Source organism: Enhydra lutris, unplaced genomic scaffold, assembly GCF_002288905.1.
Source record: "Enhydra lutris kenyoni isolate GAN:26980312 unplaced genomic scaffold, ASM228890v2 scaffoldscaffold30, whole genome shotgun sequence".
Taxonomy (NCBI): Eukaryota; Metazoa; Chordata; class Mammalia; order Carnivora; family Mustelidae; genus Enhydra; species Enhydra lutris.
Window position 1 is genome coordinate 2,396,955 of NW_019154114.1, and position 18,241 is coordinate 2,415,195.

Sequence of the window (18,241 nt, forward strand, 5' to 3'; positions counted from 1 at the left end):
TGAAACAGGCAAGGATATATTGCAGTAAGTCTTAATCTTTAATTAGTATGATTGTTGTTATTATTACTATCATTATTTTACTGTTCTTTGAACTCCTTTAGAGCTAAGGAAAAAAAAAGTCAATGAAATGGGAAAAGAGGATGTCAGCTGCTTAAGACTTCCCTTTTGTAAATCCCCATTCCTCCTTACTGCGTGAGGATCTAATTTTATTTATGCTTCCTGAATGCAGCCAAACAGCGGGGACTGCCGGGATTTGGGCTCTGGCGGGAGATGGCAAACAGAGCTTTTGTTTTGATCTCACTGCTTAGGTTAATGCATCCTGATTCCTGCACAGGCTGTTTCCCAGGATGCTGTTATTCCACTGTCTGCTGGGGAAGCAAATGTCCCGGTGAAAATGAATTAAATGCAGCAGTATTTACAAATCTTGAGTCAGATTTCCATCCTGTCCAACAGGATGAGAATTTGACCCATTATTTACACTAGTAAGCTGAGAATGACATCAAAAGCTCTCTTATTAACTGCAGGGGAGATAATGACTTAAGTGGCTTTAATCTAGACATGTGCTTTACAATAGAAAAGTGCATCTGCTCCTTCCACAGAGGAGAAAAGAAACAGCATTTATGTCTCTACTTAACGGACAGGATACCTAATTCCAAGCCTTGTCACTAAACATCCATGGATCCCACACTGCTATGGTCTCACTTAGACATTTGGCTTGCACTGGAGAAAAGGGAGGCACGTACAAGTCCAGGGAGAGACAGAGACCTGAGCGGAGGCAGGGGCACTTTGAATGCCTGGAAGCGGGGGGAGGTGCAGTGCTCCTCACAGAGCCTGGGAAAACAGGTGTGGTCTCCTTGCTCTCAGCACCCCCTTTTCTCCTGAGATGTACCCCACTTCCGCAGCTGTAGGCACACCCATTCCTGATCATCCCTCATAGGGATGCTGTAAGAACTGATGAGAGAGAAAATGCGGAGGATCCTTTTCCTGAGGCAAATCTGTCTTATCTTTGCTGCCACTCATGTCGTGACTTTATTCTAGAATCTGTTTTTTCTGGGCCCCAGCAAAGTGGGGTGAGAAGCATCTGAGCTCTGGAGCCAGAAAGTCTGGGAGGTGAGGTCCCAGCCCCATTACTTGCCAGCTGTGTGGCTTCACGGTCAAGTTATGAACTGGTCTGACTCTTCATTTCCTCATCTGTAAAATGGGTACATCCTTCCTTCCTACCGATGTTAATCGGCTTCAGCCTCTTCACCTATTTGAACTAAGCCCAATTCTCTGAGCATATAACAAAGTTACTGTAGTTTAGCTGTGCAGAATTTGTAGGCTCCTTAAAAAAATAACCGTTTGCTTGAGATAAAATTCAGATATCATAAAGTCGACGTTTTGAAAGTGAATGATTCAGGATTTCTTTTAGTGCGTCTGCAAAGTTGAGCACCAGTCCACCACAGCCTAGGTCTAGAACATCTTCATCACCCTCCTAGACGCAAACTCCTAGCCACGAGCAGCTGCTCTATTTAGAACATAGTTTGCTAATCAACATCTTGCACTTCTTCAAGCTCTTTGAAATCTCGGAGGCCCACACTGCATTACTCCTGGACTTGTAATCAGCACCAAAGTGTCAGGCGTTTGATGTATACCCCTCTGGGGCTCCCAGATTGACAGCTGGAATCTCTCCAGCCTTTCCAAATAGATGGTATATTCGTGGAGTTCAAAGGCCATGATTCCTGCATTTTCTGTTCCCCCAGCTCCTCCGCTCAGGTGGAGGTGCTTGGTAAACACGTAGCTTCTGACTGATTGGCCAATCGTCACTTCTTCTGAAGACCAGCATGTTTGTCATCTCCACGCTTCCCCGAATGCTGAAGCCTCCGCAAGCTGTCATGTTCCGTGATTATTCTCCCCAAAGCATGTGCTGTTAATTTTTCATCTTAATGAACTGTCCAGTCGAGTTTAGCAACGGGAATAGTGATAGTAGCACAAGAAGAACGTCTTCTGCCTTGCTATTGTCAGAAAGCTTCTCCCTCCAACACCGGCGCATAATTGAAATAAACTATCTCAATGGCGACAAATACCATTTGTCAAGAAGGACGCGGAGTAAGTGCTATTTCAAAAATTCATACTAACGAGCTTTATAAACATGGATTATTGGAATGTTCTTCTGATTGATACCTGCTCAAGCATTTAAGTGCCTGGCTATTATTCTCTGTGTTTGCTTGAGTGAAACCACTTTGGGTACCAAACTACATGTCAGCCCTAATTTTCCAGAGTATTACGGATGCACATTCTCTCCTGATGGGAGATGGGTCAGGCAAGCCGGAGCATGCCCGAAAGGCCTGTGTTAATGCACAGATGCACACGCAGGGAAGCCATTATGCAGCTGTTCGCCTCCCAAGAGTGGAGTGCTCCAGGAACGGAAGTCACTCAAATCCGACGGATGGCCCAGGAGGGACACAGAGAATGAGGGGTAGAGAGATGTGTCTGAAAATTCTGTTCAACTCAGCAGTGTAGAGGAGCCCACGCGCCACCCCTCAGTTGAAAACAGACACCCTGACCGTTATATTCCTGCTAACCCAATCAAGGAAACATTCGGAACTTTGTCCTTCACTTAAGAAATACTGCCTGAACGGCGACTAGTGTGAACGGCCCCGCTTGGTGTTGAGGACATGGGGTGGACCAGGCAGACGACGTCTGTGAAACGCTGGGGCTGAGAATCTCATTGAGAAAAAGGACGGTAAAAAAGAAAACCCACGAAAGAAAAAAGCATTCACAGATGGTGATGGCTGTTTTAAAGGATTAGACAGAAGGATGAAATATGGAATGAGTGGGCGTGGGTGGCAGGTGAGGTGCCGGCATGGGGAACAGCCTCCGGCAGGTGGGGGTTGGGGGGAGTAGTGAGTAGTAGATTTAATCTGGGTCCTGAATGATGACAAGGGGCCAGGCACGTGAAGAGACTCGGACTCAGCGGACACAAAGGGCCAAGCCCTGCAGGCTGGAAAGGGCTGGGCCAGTTCAAGGGACAGCAGTATGCAGCGTAGCTGAGTGGACCAGGCAAGGACGCAGACGTAGGGAGGGATCACGTAGGGGCAGCACTGATAGCGCAGTTAGGGTCTGCATTTTGTTCTGATTGAGATGGAGGTCATGAACTATTTTTAAGGAAAGATGAAGGGCAATGGTGATCACTCTCCAAGCCCTTACTCCACTCTGCTGCAAATTAAACCCAGCCCCGCCTCTCCTCCATCTTTTCAGTTAAGCTCCTGGTCCTGACCTTGATTCCTGCAGGCCTTCTCATGTGCTTCTCTGTCCTCCCTCTTGATACCCTGGGCAGCCACCGCAGCCCCAGTTCTCCTGTTCCAGCTCCTGCCCCTCACCTAGACCTCACTCTGGGCCCTCTGAAAGGTCCAAGCGAAGGGAGCGGAGGAGTCTGATCGTGGATAAAGAGAAGGCCATTCCCACACTCTTGCAAGCAGGATTTATTCTGCACAGCAATCAGCAGGGCTCAATGGGAAACTTCTCTTGTCCTCCACCTAAGCTCAGGGGCAGCCAGAAATCTCTGGCAGAAGCGCGCAATTTCAGTGCAGAAACAGGATTAAAACCTGTCTTCAGAGTCAAAGTAATTTGAGTTCCATGTCACGAGAGGTCCTTTTCTGTCTTGCTTCCTACGGTATCTTGGTGCTGAGCTGGTGCTAAGCATCCAGTGAATACACACTCAGTGAAAACAATGAAGGCACAAATGAATCTGGTGTATTCATGCAGACAATAAGAGGGCTTGCTGCAAAATATTCCATAGAGTTTCTGGCAAGTTAAGTTCTCTGAGATGGAGTTTCACATGGGGATGCTCATTATGGGCTGCCCTTGAGAATAATATGAGGGAAGGGAAGCAGGAGTGGGCAGAGGGAGAAGGTGAGATGGGGGGGGGGCGGGGGCTGGCCACAGCCTCAGGTAACCCTGCGTGGTGCTCTGGGCTAGGATGGCCCTTTGCAATGATCTTGAGCAGAACCACAATGGCCAAACCCCTACTGATCCAGTCATCAGATGTGGGCTTCCCCAGGAGGGGCCACGATCTTGGCCGGAATGGCCACGTGAGGCAAGTCCAGAAGGGGCTGAGAGCTGCAGGTTCTCTACCAAGAGTATGTCACTAGCTGGGACTGCCAGTCCTCCAGTGAAGAGAAGATGGGGGAAGGCACAACAGTGTGGATTCTGAAGCAGTTCTACGTACGCTGAGATCCACTGTTTCTTACAGGTCCTGGTATGGAAAAGGAAGTGGGGGGTAGTTTGGATTGGAAGTTCTGTAGTGTGAGAGGGCAACAGCAGGTGTCCTAGGGAAAAAAGGGTCTTGACATCGTGGTTCGCACCACACACTGTGTGTGACCCTGAGCAGGAGACAACTCTGTTTCCTAGACTCTGCTTAAGCTCTCTGAGCCTCCATTTATTCTCCCAGAGAGTAAGACGGAGAACGTCCATGCACAGGGATCGACGTGGGAAGCACAAGGAAGGGCTGTACAGATGGTGGGAAGAGAAGACGTTGTCCCTTTTGAAAATGGACTTGAGACAGTAGGCCCTGTCTTATCTGGGAATGCCAGTCAAAACTCTGAGCGGCACAGGGTCCAGGAGGACAGAGACCACGTCTCCTTCCTGCGAAGGCCTGTTCAGCAAGCGTGCATACATACCCCACACACTGTGATAGAAGACCCGGCATTAAACATCCAGATTCTAGCCTCAAAGATCCTGCAGACTTGTAGACAGACAAATAGCAACAAGGTCACAAAGGAATGCCACACCAACTTCTCCATTAGGCACCATGCCTGGGGCCCCTAACACTTTAGGGGCTCACAGGAACGTTTTTGTGCCTGCTTATTTTTTTTAAATTGAGGTATAATTGACATATAACATTATATCAGTTCCAGGTGTACAATATAATAATTGATATTTTATATATAGAAAATGATCACCACAATAAATCTGCTTAATATCTGTCACTACACACTGCTGTATTTTTTTTTCTTGGGATGAGAACTTTCAAGAACTTTCAAATATGCAATACAATTATTACTAACTATAGTCACTGTGCTGTACATTACATACCCTGGGCTTATTTATTTTATACCAAGGGAACTTTCTACCTTTGGGTTGCCTTCCACCTATTTTGCTCACCTCCCACCCCCTCCCACCCCCACCAATCTGTTCTCTGTACCTATGAATTTGGTTTTACTTGGTTTTTTTCCCCCTTATGATTCTACGTATAAGTGAGATCATATGGTATTTGTCTTTCTCTGACATATTTCTTTTAGCATAATGCCCTCAAGGTCCATCCATATTGGTGCAAATGGCAACATTTCCTTTTTTATGGCTGAGTAATATTCCATTGTGTGTGTGTCTCTATACATAACACATTGTTTTGATGCACTCTTCTGTCTATGGACATTCAGGCTGCTTCCATGTCCTGGCTATTGTAAATAATGCTGCAATGAACACGGGGGAACATCTATCTTTTCAAGGTAGCATTTTTGTCCCCTTTGGGTAAATACCTAGGAGTGGAATTACTGGATCGTAGCCTAGTTCTATTGTTAATTTTCTGAGGGACCTCCATTTACATCCCACCAAGGGTTCCCTTTGCTCTACATCCTCACATACCAGTTGTAATTTCTTTTAAAGTCAGAAGGGAAATTAATTGGCCTTTTAGGGTAAAAGATTATATTCATCTTTTTACCAAAGCAATCATAAAATGTATTTTTTTTAAGATTTTATTTATTTATTTGACACAGAGAGAGATCACAAGTAGGCAGAGAGGCAGGCAGAGAGAGAAAAGGAAGCAGACTTCTTGCCGAGCAGAGAGCCCGACGCGGGGCTCGATCTCAGGACCCTGAGATCATGACCCGAGCTGAAGGCAGAGGCTTAACCCTCTGAGCCACCCAGGCACCCCATGTATTTATTTTTTTATGGTAAAAGGAGATCTTGAAGGTGAAGGTACCTGGGGCCCATGGAAGGCATGTTGAGAACCCCCAAAGGGCCAAGGCACTCAGGGGAAAGAAATGACCTGTTTCACGGGGCCAGGGAACGTCCTCCAAAGATGATTCTTCTCTGCACAACCAGAGAAATGGGGACAGAGAAGGAAAACTCATGCAAAGGAATCGGGAGGGAAGCGTCCCAGTGAGGCGCTGGGGGGCCAGCAGTAAGCTGTGGACTGGAAGGAGGGTAAACGGGGGTGACAAGGGAGCTTCAGGAGGCGACAGGGAGTGGAGGCTGGATCCTGGCGGTCTTACAAGCAAAGCACCCTGTAATTTATCCTGCAAGGGACCATGCTTTTCTGAAGCTTAAGTTATCCTGCAAGGGACCAGTGGTCTTCTGAAGCTTAAGATTTTAGACTTAAGCAACTTGATACGATTTGGATTTTGGAGAAATCCTGCAGCAGCTTGAAGGAGAAGACTGGGGAAGCAGGCGTAGAGCTGGATGAGCTCCCAGGAGCTGGAGTGCCCGCCGCTCTGGCCGGTCCCCTGTGAGCCCGGACTGCCTTTGCAGGTTCCACTCCAACCCTTGAGGCCAATGAAACCACACTAGCAATCAAGGCTTTTGCTTTCTTTGCCCAAAGCCTGATGTAAACGGGTTAGGGGCAATGAGTAACAATCCTCCTGGGTCCATTTTTCAAGTGGAGATTCTGAAGTGAAACTGGGGAGTGCTGGGAGGTCCCAAACAGTACCTGTTGAGGACAGGAACACAGTACTTGGGGGAACTTACTAGCCATTTATTTAGAGAGGCACCTTCTCACCTTGCCCTTCCTTCCAAGTCTATGGCCGGATTTTTTACAATTTATTTTCTTTCTTTCTTTCTTTTTTTTTTTAAAGATTTTATTTTTATTTATTTGACAGAGAGAGATCACAAGCAGACAGAGAGGCAGGTAGAGAGAGAGGAGGAAGCAGGCTCCCTGCTGAGCAGAGAGCCCGATGCGGGGCTCGATCCCAGGACCCTGAGATCATGACCTGAGCCGAAGGCAGCGGCTTAACCCACTGAGCCACCCAGGCGCCCCACAATTTATTTTCTTTAAAAAAAAAAAGTATAAGAACTGTTGCTGTGGCAACCTAACAGCATTTGGAATAGTACTTAGAGTCTAAAATTCAGAGCCTCTTGAAAAGATGAACTCACTGGCCCCTCCACAGTTTTTCTAAAGCTTCCAAATAGAGGCATCTGCCAGGTGTCAGGCTCCAGCCGTCTAGATCCTCAGCAGACACAATTAATTGGTGGCAGATTTTAGTATGGCTTGTTACCTTTCCTCCTCTGCTCTCTCAAACTTCCTTGAGCTCTGAGTCCCCCACAGGGCACAGGGTAATTTGGGTTAGTAGCCTCCGGAGGAAATGGTGATTCTCTGGCTTAGGAATCACATGAGGCCAGGAAGGGCTGACAGGCAATGGCCTGATTTTTTTGTCCTGAAACAGTGGGAGCAGCTGAATCTCCCTGATGGAACAGAAGGAAACAGGTAGACTTAGAGGCAGGTCAAGAGGGCACCCCCCCAACCCCCCCCCCCATATGAGTTCCATTAAAATAGGAACAACAATGGTCTTATTCACAGGGGCACACGTTGGAATTAGGACAGAGCAAACAGTCAATAGATACGTGTTTAACGTATGAATAAATGGGTGGAGGGGCAGGAAGCCACTCCTTAGAGATTCTACCCGATCCCTTTCAGGTTTGCCGGCTTGCCGGCCTTCTTCAGCTGCAGTATGTCTGTATGTCCGCCACCCCACAGATGACCATCACAGTCTGCAAAGAGCATGCACAGGTCTTGCCACAAAGCATGAAAGAGTGCCACGAAGGCTTTCAGTCATTATTTGATGAGTGAATGAATGAATACTTGAAAACTATCCTCCTAGGCCCAGAGACCTTGGCTGCAAAGCCATCCCACACTGTCTTCTTGGGTTACTTCCTGCCCGTCACGGCGTTCAAAGTCCCTCTCCTGTAGAATACAAACCCTCCCTTGCCATGGAATGCACAGAGGAAACGCAGAGATAACTTGAGCAGTGCTCAGGAGCTTTGATCTTTGAAAGGAGGGAATCCTACACCAGGCTTTGGGGTGGCCCTGTTGAAGCTGACAAACAGAACAGAAGAGTCACTATCTAGATGACCGGTTGTCGGAAATGAAGTGATCGGATTTACCAGGGCTGTGTGTTCCCACCCTGGACCACTGGGTCCAGGAGGCAAGTGCGGAGCGCGTGCTCCCCGGTCCGAGACACACTCACCTCTTGCCGAGGGAGCACTTGACAGGACATGGCAAAACCTTTCCCAAAGCTGAGCACAAGGTGGGTTTCAAGCGGTCTGAAGAAGGGCCCTTCCGGACATCTCCATCCTGAAGGGGGATTTGCTGCTCATGGCACATCAGAGCCACTGACATGGAGTGGATGTGTTCTAGATTTCAGGGTGTACCTGCGTTGTCTCGGGAAGTAAGGGCTCCGGAGCTCTCTGGGTAACTGACATCCAGGCTGTACCTTAATTACGGATTAAATCTGTACAGTCATTGCATGGAGCATGGCAAAATGATTTAAAAAAAATCAGTCATTTCAGATGAAGGGTTTATAAGAAGTCATTGTATTATTTTTACAACTTTCTGCAGGTTTGTAGTTTTTCTTAATTTTAAAAAAGTTTAAAATCCAAGGAGAGTGAGTAAAACGAATAAGGGGAAACACTTAATGAAGTTTTCTCTTTCTAGGACAGTGTGCAAAACAGTGTCTATAGTTAAATACCCATGTACAGATGTGGAAAAAGTGACTCTGTGGATACGTGTGGTTGTAACTATCCAGAAAATCTCTGGACAGTCACGTAGGAATCCAAAAATAGTAGTTGCCTCCGTGGCAGGAAATTCATGGATAAGATGATAGGCACTGAAGGAGACAGAATTCTCTGTAGACCTTTTATCACCTTCTGAATTTCATACCCTCTTCATCTACTTAACTGTCTTATCGACTTACAGATAACAAATAAGAAAACAAACAAACCACCTAGTCACGAGAAAGAGTGGCTCGAGAACTTCTGTACTGCTCTCTCTTTCTCTTTCGAACTTCTGGACTGCAACATACTTCCTGATCTTTTCCAGTAAACTCCTACTCATGTTTCATGTCTAAACACACAGGTCACCTCCACACTGAAGCTTCTGATTTCCTCTATCAGAGTCAGGCCCCCACCCCTGTGCTCCTATGGAAGCCTAGACCTATCTAGAAGGAGCTATGCACCATGGTTGTTTGTCAGCCAGCTTGGCTCCATCACAAGAAGGGAGGGCCTTCAAAGGCATGACTTCATTTCCACTGCCGTAACCCCAGACGGGTGTGCACTTGGCCCATGGTGTTAGCTCCAGTATCTCATCGAATGACTAAAACAAGAACAGTTCTCGAGAGATGGCTGCGAAGTGAACAGACCCAGTGCTCTCTTCACCTCTCCTGACGTGTTACCTCTAGCTCAGTGTTACACACTGAGCTGCGTACTAGTGCATTAGCCAGAAGCCACTAGGACTTCTTTATAAGCCAAGTGGAGATTTAGGACATGGCCATACTAAAAGAATTCTAATAGAATTGCCCTCCAACTTCGTTAAGACTGGAAGGCAAACTATAGAAGACCCAGGAGAATCAGGGCTCAGGAGGAGAGACCCTGGCTCTACCCATTGCTAGTCACGTGTCTCTCAGCAAGCTGACTGTACTCTCCCCGAACCTCAGGGTCCGCATCTATGAAAGAACCATGATGACTGCACACACCACTCAAAGTTCTGGTGGCATCCAGCCAGATCATGGATGGAAAGTGCGGGCATGCGTGTTCAGTCTCCACTCTCACCGTTCTTATCGGGAGTGGCCTCTGCGTGCTGTTCATCATTAGTTAAATAAAGTGAGATGAAAGAGCCACCACTGTGGCTGCTGTGTGTGTCTTCTATATGGATTCAGGCAAAGATAGGGCCCTCGTGCTCCCTGGCTTCCTGTAATTCTTCATCGACGGTGGGACTGACAGTCACATTATACACACCGACGATCTGCAGAGGAGTCAGCGAGTGGACGGAGTGTCTATTTTTTTATCCAAGTGACACCAGCTAAAGACAGATACTTGGCCTCTTTCTCCACAGTGGCCTACATCCCGAAATAGGAAATGTGCATTCACAGACAGACCCAGCAGGCTAGGGGGTTGGAAGACAGGCTGCCAGCATTTCAGACTGTCAGCGACAAAGCAGAGCTCGGTGGAGACTTCAGCACAGGTGAGCTGCACCCCCTCCCCCTCAAAGTGGCTTTTTGAGATTGATTTTTATGCAAATGAAAGACAATTGGGTGACTTGTGACCATTGGCCCCTGCGGATGATCACTCAGCAGAATCTCCATGTGTGGAAGATTTCATGAATATAAGGGCAAATATTTTTCACTTGAAGACATTCCTATCTGTGCCCCAGTGCCCTACTCTAAAAGCCCAGTGGGGCAGCAGGGCTGAGAAGCCATAGTCCGTGGCTAACCCAGGCACGTCCTCCCCTGCGCTGCGAATCAACCCAAGGGAAATGTGTGCCAGGGACAGAGCTCGAGAGGATCTCCTCAGAGGTCAGCCTGAGAGCTGATCTTGCAAGCCCAAACAATTTCCCTACCATTTGTTAAAAGCCTCTCTCTTTTTTTAATCTCTCTTCTCTACCCCATCGCTCTCTTTTTCCTTTTTGTTTGGATTTTGAGCACTTTATACAGAGCAAGGAAAAGGGAAGTGCCCTTCTGACTCTGGCTGTGTGCACCACACACCAAGGTACTTTCCAAAAACACTGCCCTTGAAGCACTGGGGTATTTCCGTGGGGTAAGCATTTGCCTTTGGCTGGGGTCCTGATACCAGGGTCCTGGGATCGAGCCTCCTGGAATCGAGCCCCATGTCAGGCTCTATGCTCAGCCAGGAGCCTGCTTCTCTCTCTCCCTCTGCCGCTCCCCCTGATTGTGCACACAATCTCTCGTTGTCTGTCAGATAAATAAATAAATTCTTAAGAAAAGAAGAAGAAGAAGAAGAAGAAGAAGAAGAAAGAAAGAAACGCTACGGTGAACTGAAGGGGGAATCAAGAATCTGAGACTGCAGCCTAAGTTGTTGGTTAATTTTGTTTTGTTCTTCCAAAGCCTTACAGTATAATCATGAACAAGTCTTCCCTTTCTTCAAGGGAAAAAAACAAAAAAACAACAAAAAAAAAACCCTCTCTGTAAAACAAGAATCTTTGCCTGAAAGATCAAACAGCCATTCTGTCTGTACCATGCTGTGTGTGTGTGTTTCAAGGGTGTTAGAAGCATTAGAATAGTTTACCTTCCCCTCCTTGGAAAAAGCTATGCAGAACTCTTCTAAGTAGGCGTTCTTAATTTCTAAGTAGGAAAAAAAAAAAAAAAACCCAAAAAACAAAACTAACATGTTTCCTAAAAGATAAATCCAAGTACTTTCTATTTAGCTTCTGACTCTGCTTCACTGATACCTCATTCTTTTTTTTTTTTTTAAGATTTTATTTATTTATTTGAGAGAGAGACAGTGAGAGAGAGCATGAGCGAGGAGAAGGTCAGAGGGAGAAGCAGACTCCCCATGGAGCTGGGAGCCCAACGTGGGACTCGATCCTGGCAGCCCGGGATCATGACCTGAGCCGAAGGCAGTCGTCCAACCAACTGAGCCACCCAGGCATCCCCTGATACCTCATTCTAATTGTCCCTGTTATCTAGAAAAATAGGAAATGTCAGTCGCGTGTTCTACTGAAGAATTCACAGGGCTAATGAAATGAAGAGACCCATTTGGCTTGGTAGCGATGAGATGATCGTCACTCTCAGACGTGTCTGCAGGAGAGCTGCATCTCATCTGCTGAACCAGGCTTCAGAGCAAATGAGTGCAATATATGCTAATTTGAGAGGAACCAGTCAGACACTCCAGATCTTATGGGTGTCTCTGTAGGGACGTGCCGCTCTGCTCCCGGAAGAGCGTTTTCACTCATCGGTTTATTCCTGTAACAAGCATGGACCAGAGCACCGGAGAAAGAGTTCGGGGAGCTCCCCAAATTGAAATTGTATTCTCAAACAGATTCACATTCACATGGGAGGGTACAACACCTGGAAAATCACCAAAGATTTACGAGTCTAGTCACAGGGGACGACCACTTCTGTCACAGAAGCTTGCATGGGAGGCAGGGAAAAAGGCCCGCCTCCTGGACAGGAACTGACTTGGTTTGTTTTTTGGTCCCTAACAGAGCAGATTCATTCAGGGGTAAGAGAAAAGAGGGGAGTGGTTAAATCCATCAGCTTTAGCTAAAATCAGACTTCTCAAAGATAAAAATTTCCGAGGATAAAAATAATGCCAATATGGCCATAGATGAGTTACCTATCTTTTCCAAGACTCAGTTTTCTCATTTAGCAAATCTTGGACATTTAGAGTACCCACGACACTAGTTTTTGCAAGGATTGTGGGAGGCGATGCCTTTCAATATCTTATTTCCCTGATGTGTACTAAGCACTCGATACCTGTTAGCTGCTATTATTATGACTTTTCTCTGTTGTAACATTAGCTCCCCTTCCTCATATTCTATTCAAAATATACTTAAAAATCACTATTAATATGTTTGATAACTATGTTTTGAGAACCTACTTTGGGCCAGATGCAGTGGTTGCAACTAGGAACACAGTGCTCCCCAAAAGAAGCCCTGCTCTCAAGAACCTCCAGGTCTAGCTGGGAAGATATGGAATTAAATAAACAGTTACAACCCTCTGTCGAAATCACAGTAGATCACGTAACCTTTGACTACCCACGTGTTGTCTAAGAAACACCCATAGCTCGGTTTTCAGGGATTGGAGAGAATTCCTTAGAGATAGTAAGGTCCAAGCTAAGATATAAGTGAGCAAGAGTTGGCTTGTGAAGAGAAAGTGCAATCATGGGGCACTGGGGAAGGGACAGGTGTGCCCTACAGCAGATCCCGCAATGGATGTGTCTAGGCAGAGCTGGGTTTGCAGAGAGAATGGCTGAGAGATGAGTCTAGACAGCAAAACAGTGGCCTTATCCCTGAAGGGGTCCTAGACACTTACTAAGGAATCAGATCTCTGACACTGAAAAGATTAAGGGGGAAAGTAACATACTGCCTGGATAAGAAGTAACCCCAGAGACAAAAATGACCTGTCAGGTGGCAATTGTGTTAACTTTGGAGAAAGAGGATCAGGCTAATGTTTGGAGGATGGCAGTGAGTGGGAAAGAGAGAAAAAAAAAAAATAATTTCAGAGATCATCAGAGTAGCACCAGTAGGAATCAACAGGAATAAATTGCCATTGGCGGTAAGGGACTGATTGAGAGGCGTATGGTACCCCTCCCATGTTTCTGATCCCACTGAGTTTTGATGCTACCCTGAAATTCGACACACAGGACAAAGTGAGGGTTGAGAGGAGAAAACCATGAGTTATATTTGGCCTCTGCATTTAAGGCTCCTGGTGGACTACCGCATGGAGAGGAGCCATAGACCTAAGGACAGATGGATCTAGAACCCTAAAATGTAGGGAGTCATGCCCCTAGAATTAATTCTTGCATTTTTATCTGGATATTTGGGTGTCCTATAAAAATAGCTCTAGTTACCACTGAGAAGATAGAGGAGATCAATGGAGTCATAAAATCCTAAAATTTTAGAACGGTTAATGACCCTAGGTCCAACTACCCTGTGGCCCAGAAAAGAGCTCATTAATCTAAGGGCATAGGGACAGTGAGTGGCAGAGCTGGGCCTCAGCTGAAATCAGCCTTTTGGCTTATGATCCTGCGGTCTGCCTTTTGAGGTCTGAAAGGTTCAGCCTCCTGGCCATGGGATATAAGTCACCTTGTCCTTATTTATAGAATTCTCTTCAAAAGAAGAAAAGGAGGAAAAGGCAACATGTCAATTATCTTAGTCCTCCCAGCTGAGTCTTTGCTAAAGAATGCCTTTCAGTTCCTTCTTTCTCCTCTGACTTTTCTATAGTCATCCCTCCCCGACAAAAACCCAAACAACAACAAAAATAATCATCCTTGTACTAGGACGTAACAGGTGTTCGGTAAAGAGAACCCAAGAACAACAGTGAATAATCACATTCCTCAAAGCCCAAGTGAGTAGGTCAACTTCCTTCTCAGACGCTGCTTTCCATTTAGTGCAGAGTTAAACAAAGGCAGGTTGGAGGGGGAGGGGCCAGTTGGCGGTCACTTCCATGCTCACAGTCATAGTATAGTCAAGTAGCTCCATCTTACCTTCTTCACCCATTGGATACCTGCTGCCAATTTCTATAACACACTCCACCCATTTGATTGGTCACTCAACAAATAACAACTGGAATGAGCACCCCGGGGTCGCTGAGCCGAAAATACAGGGATTTCTGCAAAAAGAAAAAGGATCGTTATTAAACAGAGGTGACATGAATCAATGAAATGACACACTCCTAGACTCCTAGATACTGGGGACACACAGTTGTGTAGATAGACATCTCCCTTAGAGGAGAATAGTCCAGGCATGGGGAGAGAGATGTAAACAAATTGTCACACTTGTGTGAAAAGTGGGAAAAACTTGCCATGGGTTTATAGCTACCAAAAGGTGATGTGACTCACTATATATGTGTTTTTGGTATTTTGACAAAAAGATAAAGCAGCCACCCATCCAACTTCTTGCACCACACTACGGATGTCACATTCAAACCCGTAGGGGGGATGTCAACTCTTGGAGCCAGTTTCTGAGAAGACGCTCATTCTAAGTCCAAAGTAGGTACCTTCCCTCCACAAGGAAGAACACTGTTCTGCGGCTGCCAGAGCTCGTGGAATGACAGTCTCAAGGGCAAAGAGTGACAGGGGTGGTGGCGGTGATAGGAGATGTCATCCCTACACCAGCAGAGCTGAGCCCTGGGCTGACAGAGCCTCAATTCTTCATCAAGACTACATTTCTCTCCACCCCCTCCCATACCACAGCACACTCTGGATTTCTGCGTGGGGGTTGTGTTCTGCCTGGATTCTGGTCTGATTCATCTTCATATCTCACAAAGTGTCTAACACATTTCCTAGCCCAGAGCAGCTGTTCAATGTAGATCTGTTCAGTGAATGAAGAGAGGAATACGGAGGGTCTGAACAGCTGTCACCTTCAAAAACTGAGGCACTGAACCAGGGAACGCGGTGGTTGGCACAGCTCTAACACAACGGCATAAAGGATTTCTTGAACGTCCTTCATCTCTAGGGCTTCTACCTTCTAGGATCAACCCAGCCTGCGTTAAGAAATGAAACAGCTTCTAAAGCACCTGGGTCACTCAGTTAGTTAAGCGACTCTTGGTTTCAGCTCAAGTCATGACCTCAGGGTTGTGAGATTGAGCCCCATGTCAGGCTCTGAGCTCATGGGGTGTCTGCTTGGAATTCTTTCCCCTTCCCCCTCCCCCTCTCTCTGTTCCTTCCCCTGCTTGCTTTCTCTCTCTCTCTCTCTCAAATAAATAAAATATTTAAAAGAAAGAACTGAAATAGCTTCTTATTTGACTTTATTTATTATGCTTCCTTTTTGTTTCCAAATACACTTTTCCTCATCTCATCTTGGTTCCATCCGACAGCTCCTCCTCACACACCATGCCTTCCACAAACAACACCAACAACAGCAGGAAGCAAAAACCCTTCTTGGTGAAGGACTGAAATAAATTATAAATCTCAAATGTGCCCATAACATCTTGATTTGGTGACTACAAAAACAAGAAAATGTCCTACTATGTGCTATTCCCAGGATGTTGAGGACAGAATAGCCATGGGGCTATTCCCAGATGAACGTGGAGTCAGAGAAAAATCCACATGGACAAGTCATAGAACACATAATTGATGAAGAACCCTACTTTGCAACCACATTACATGTTGAACTAGTCTCCAAAAATGACCCCCTCCCAAATGAACCATACCCCCCAAATATCCATGCCCCAGGACTCTTTCTATGTGGATCTGAGCTGTCCTTGGGTCACCAATGAAACAAAGCAAGGGACACTCTATGATTTCAGAAGCTGAGTCATAAGAAACCTTGTAGCCTGTCTTGTGCTCTTGGAAAGCTTCATCTGGGAGAAGTCAGCTGTCATGTCAAGTCTGAACACTCTAGACCAGCATGCTGTGAGACAGCTCCAGGCAGCCAGGTGGAGAAGCTGCATGGATAGAAAGAGACATGCCCCGCCATACCTCTCTCTTCCAGGCACCCAGGCTGAGGTGCCAGATGGTGAGCAAAGATGCCATCTTGGACATCCAACTCAGTCAAACCTTCCTGCAATCAGCCATCTGACTACACAGCATGAGAGACCCCACGTTAAAACCACCCAGATGATTTCACTAAACTCAGCTATAAAAGGTAATAGTGAATTGTGGTAACCTGCTAAATTGGGGACAGTATGTTACTCAGCAGGGGATAACTAGTATGCCGTAAATGGAACAGACGTCTGCCACAGGCCTCACCAATGTCTGTCACCACTCTGGTTGTCATGAGCCCACCTGGGTATCTCACCCCACTATTCAAAGGCGAAGACTTCTGCCCAAGGTGTGCAGCCAATAACAGCCAAGGTGAGACCTAAATTCAGCAGTGCAGGCATGAGAGCCTGTGCTCCCTCTCTTTGCATTCCCCGGTATCCAGTCCATTAATGACACAGCCGTAGCTGTTGTAGCCAGTGTGCTTTTCAAAGTTCTCAAATCCATAAAAATTAATTGAACTCCCACTTTGCCTCGAATTGTCTACCTCCCTGCAAAATATTCCCTATAAAACTCCTTTCACCAAAAGCCCGCACAGACAATTAAGAGCTTTGGAAGGAAAGCAAAAAGAGCTGGGTGAATTGTCTATGCATTCCGATGACTGCAAACATTTGAGGTAGGTTCCGTGGAAAATGTTGGTATACAACTGCACCGTGCTTCTTAGAAAAGAAAACAATGACATAAGGAATTTTAGCTGTTTCTGTGCTTTCAGCAGAGTGGATGGGAAGAGAGCTTGTTGGGTCTGAGAGCTCTGTGCGTGTATGCTGCCCGTCTTCTCTTTCTGCACTGGAGTTCCTGCTTGGAATGTTCATCTTCCCTCTTCTCTCATGTCTTCCCAAGACCTGGAATCCTGTGTTCCCTTCTGAGCTATGGAAATCCAACCTAGCCCCATGGCATCTACCCCTACCTACTCTCAGAGTCTCCCCTTCCTTTCTCAAGGCCTGTGTGCCATGACTGGCCCACTCCCGGTACAGGTCACTGCCTTCTACCAGCTCTATCTAGTGCTGCACTCAGCCACGCAGAGCACTGAGCCTCCCAGGGGTACAGACGCATCATGCCATCGATGGCTGCAGTGAGATCGAGAAATCATGGAAAAGAATACTGTGAAGCCCAGGGTATCAAGCAGGATGGAGAAATCCTCAATGAGCCTATGAAGAGCAAGGAGAAAAGCCAGGGAAGGGCGGGGGCATGATTGTGGCAGTATCTCTGGCTGAGCTCTGAGCTCTTAGTACACGCAAGTCCATAGGCTTCCCTTTGGCTCCCGAGTCACACTGCTGTCCCTTCTCTGAGGACCTCTGCTCCAAATCAAGTGCCTCGGCTTGTCGATGTACATGGACAGGTCATCTTCAAGAATGTGGACTTCAGCCAGGCCAGCCATGGGCTAGGATCATTGTTCAGAGTACAAGGACAACAACAATAACCACATGTGTTTCTTGGGTTCGGGGAGGGTAAGGGCTGAAAGTGCGTTTGATGAGAACAGTCTCCACCTCAGTGACCCTATCAACAGGATCCTGGGACACTTCCTGTGCATGCAATGTTGGGGTAGGTAGAGCACGGGGTGGGGGGGGGGGGGGGGGCAGGTGAAAAGGGAAAGAGCTGTCACTGAGGGGAGCAGGGAAGCCCAAGGACACAGCGACAGCTCCATTTTACAGACGAAGAAGCCGGCTAAGCAGTAAGTGCCCAGTGCCCAGAGCAAGGAAACAGCCTGACCAGACCGGATCACCAGCGAGCAATCCACTCCTTTCCTGCCAGATTTAAGAGTCCAGAGTGAGACCTGCTTCCTGGGGTAAATCATGCCTATCCCTCTAGTACATAAACCCAGAAATATTTTACTTTTTAAAAAAAAAAATATTTATTTATTTGAGAGTCAGAAGGAGAGAGAAGGAGAGAGAGAGAGAGAGAGAGAGCATGAGCGCGGCAGGTCAGAGGGAGAAGTCTGCCCCGCTGAGCAGGGAGCCCAATGCGGGGTGGGGGGGGTACTCCAGGATCATGACCTGAGCCGAAGGCAGTTGCTTAACCAACTGAGCCACCCAGGCGCTCCACAAATATT

General features: G+C 46.8%; 1 protein-coding gene across 1 annotated transcript in view; it reads right to left on the minus strand.

Moving 5' to 3' along the window:
• LOC111152935 (cadherin 11) overlaps positions 1-18,241 on the minus strand; it is a 147,550-nt gene that overhangs the window by 69,802 nt on the left and 59,507 nt on the right. The window contains exon 2 of the mRNA XM_022511679.1: positions 14,197-14,321. The gene's annotated coding sequence lies outside the window, so the exon portion shown is untranslated. The remainder of the gene's footprint in view (positions 1-14,196; positions 14,322-18,241) is intronic.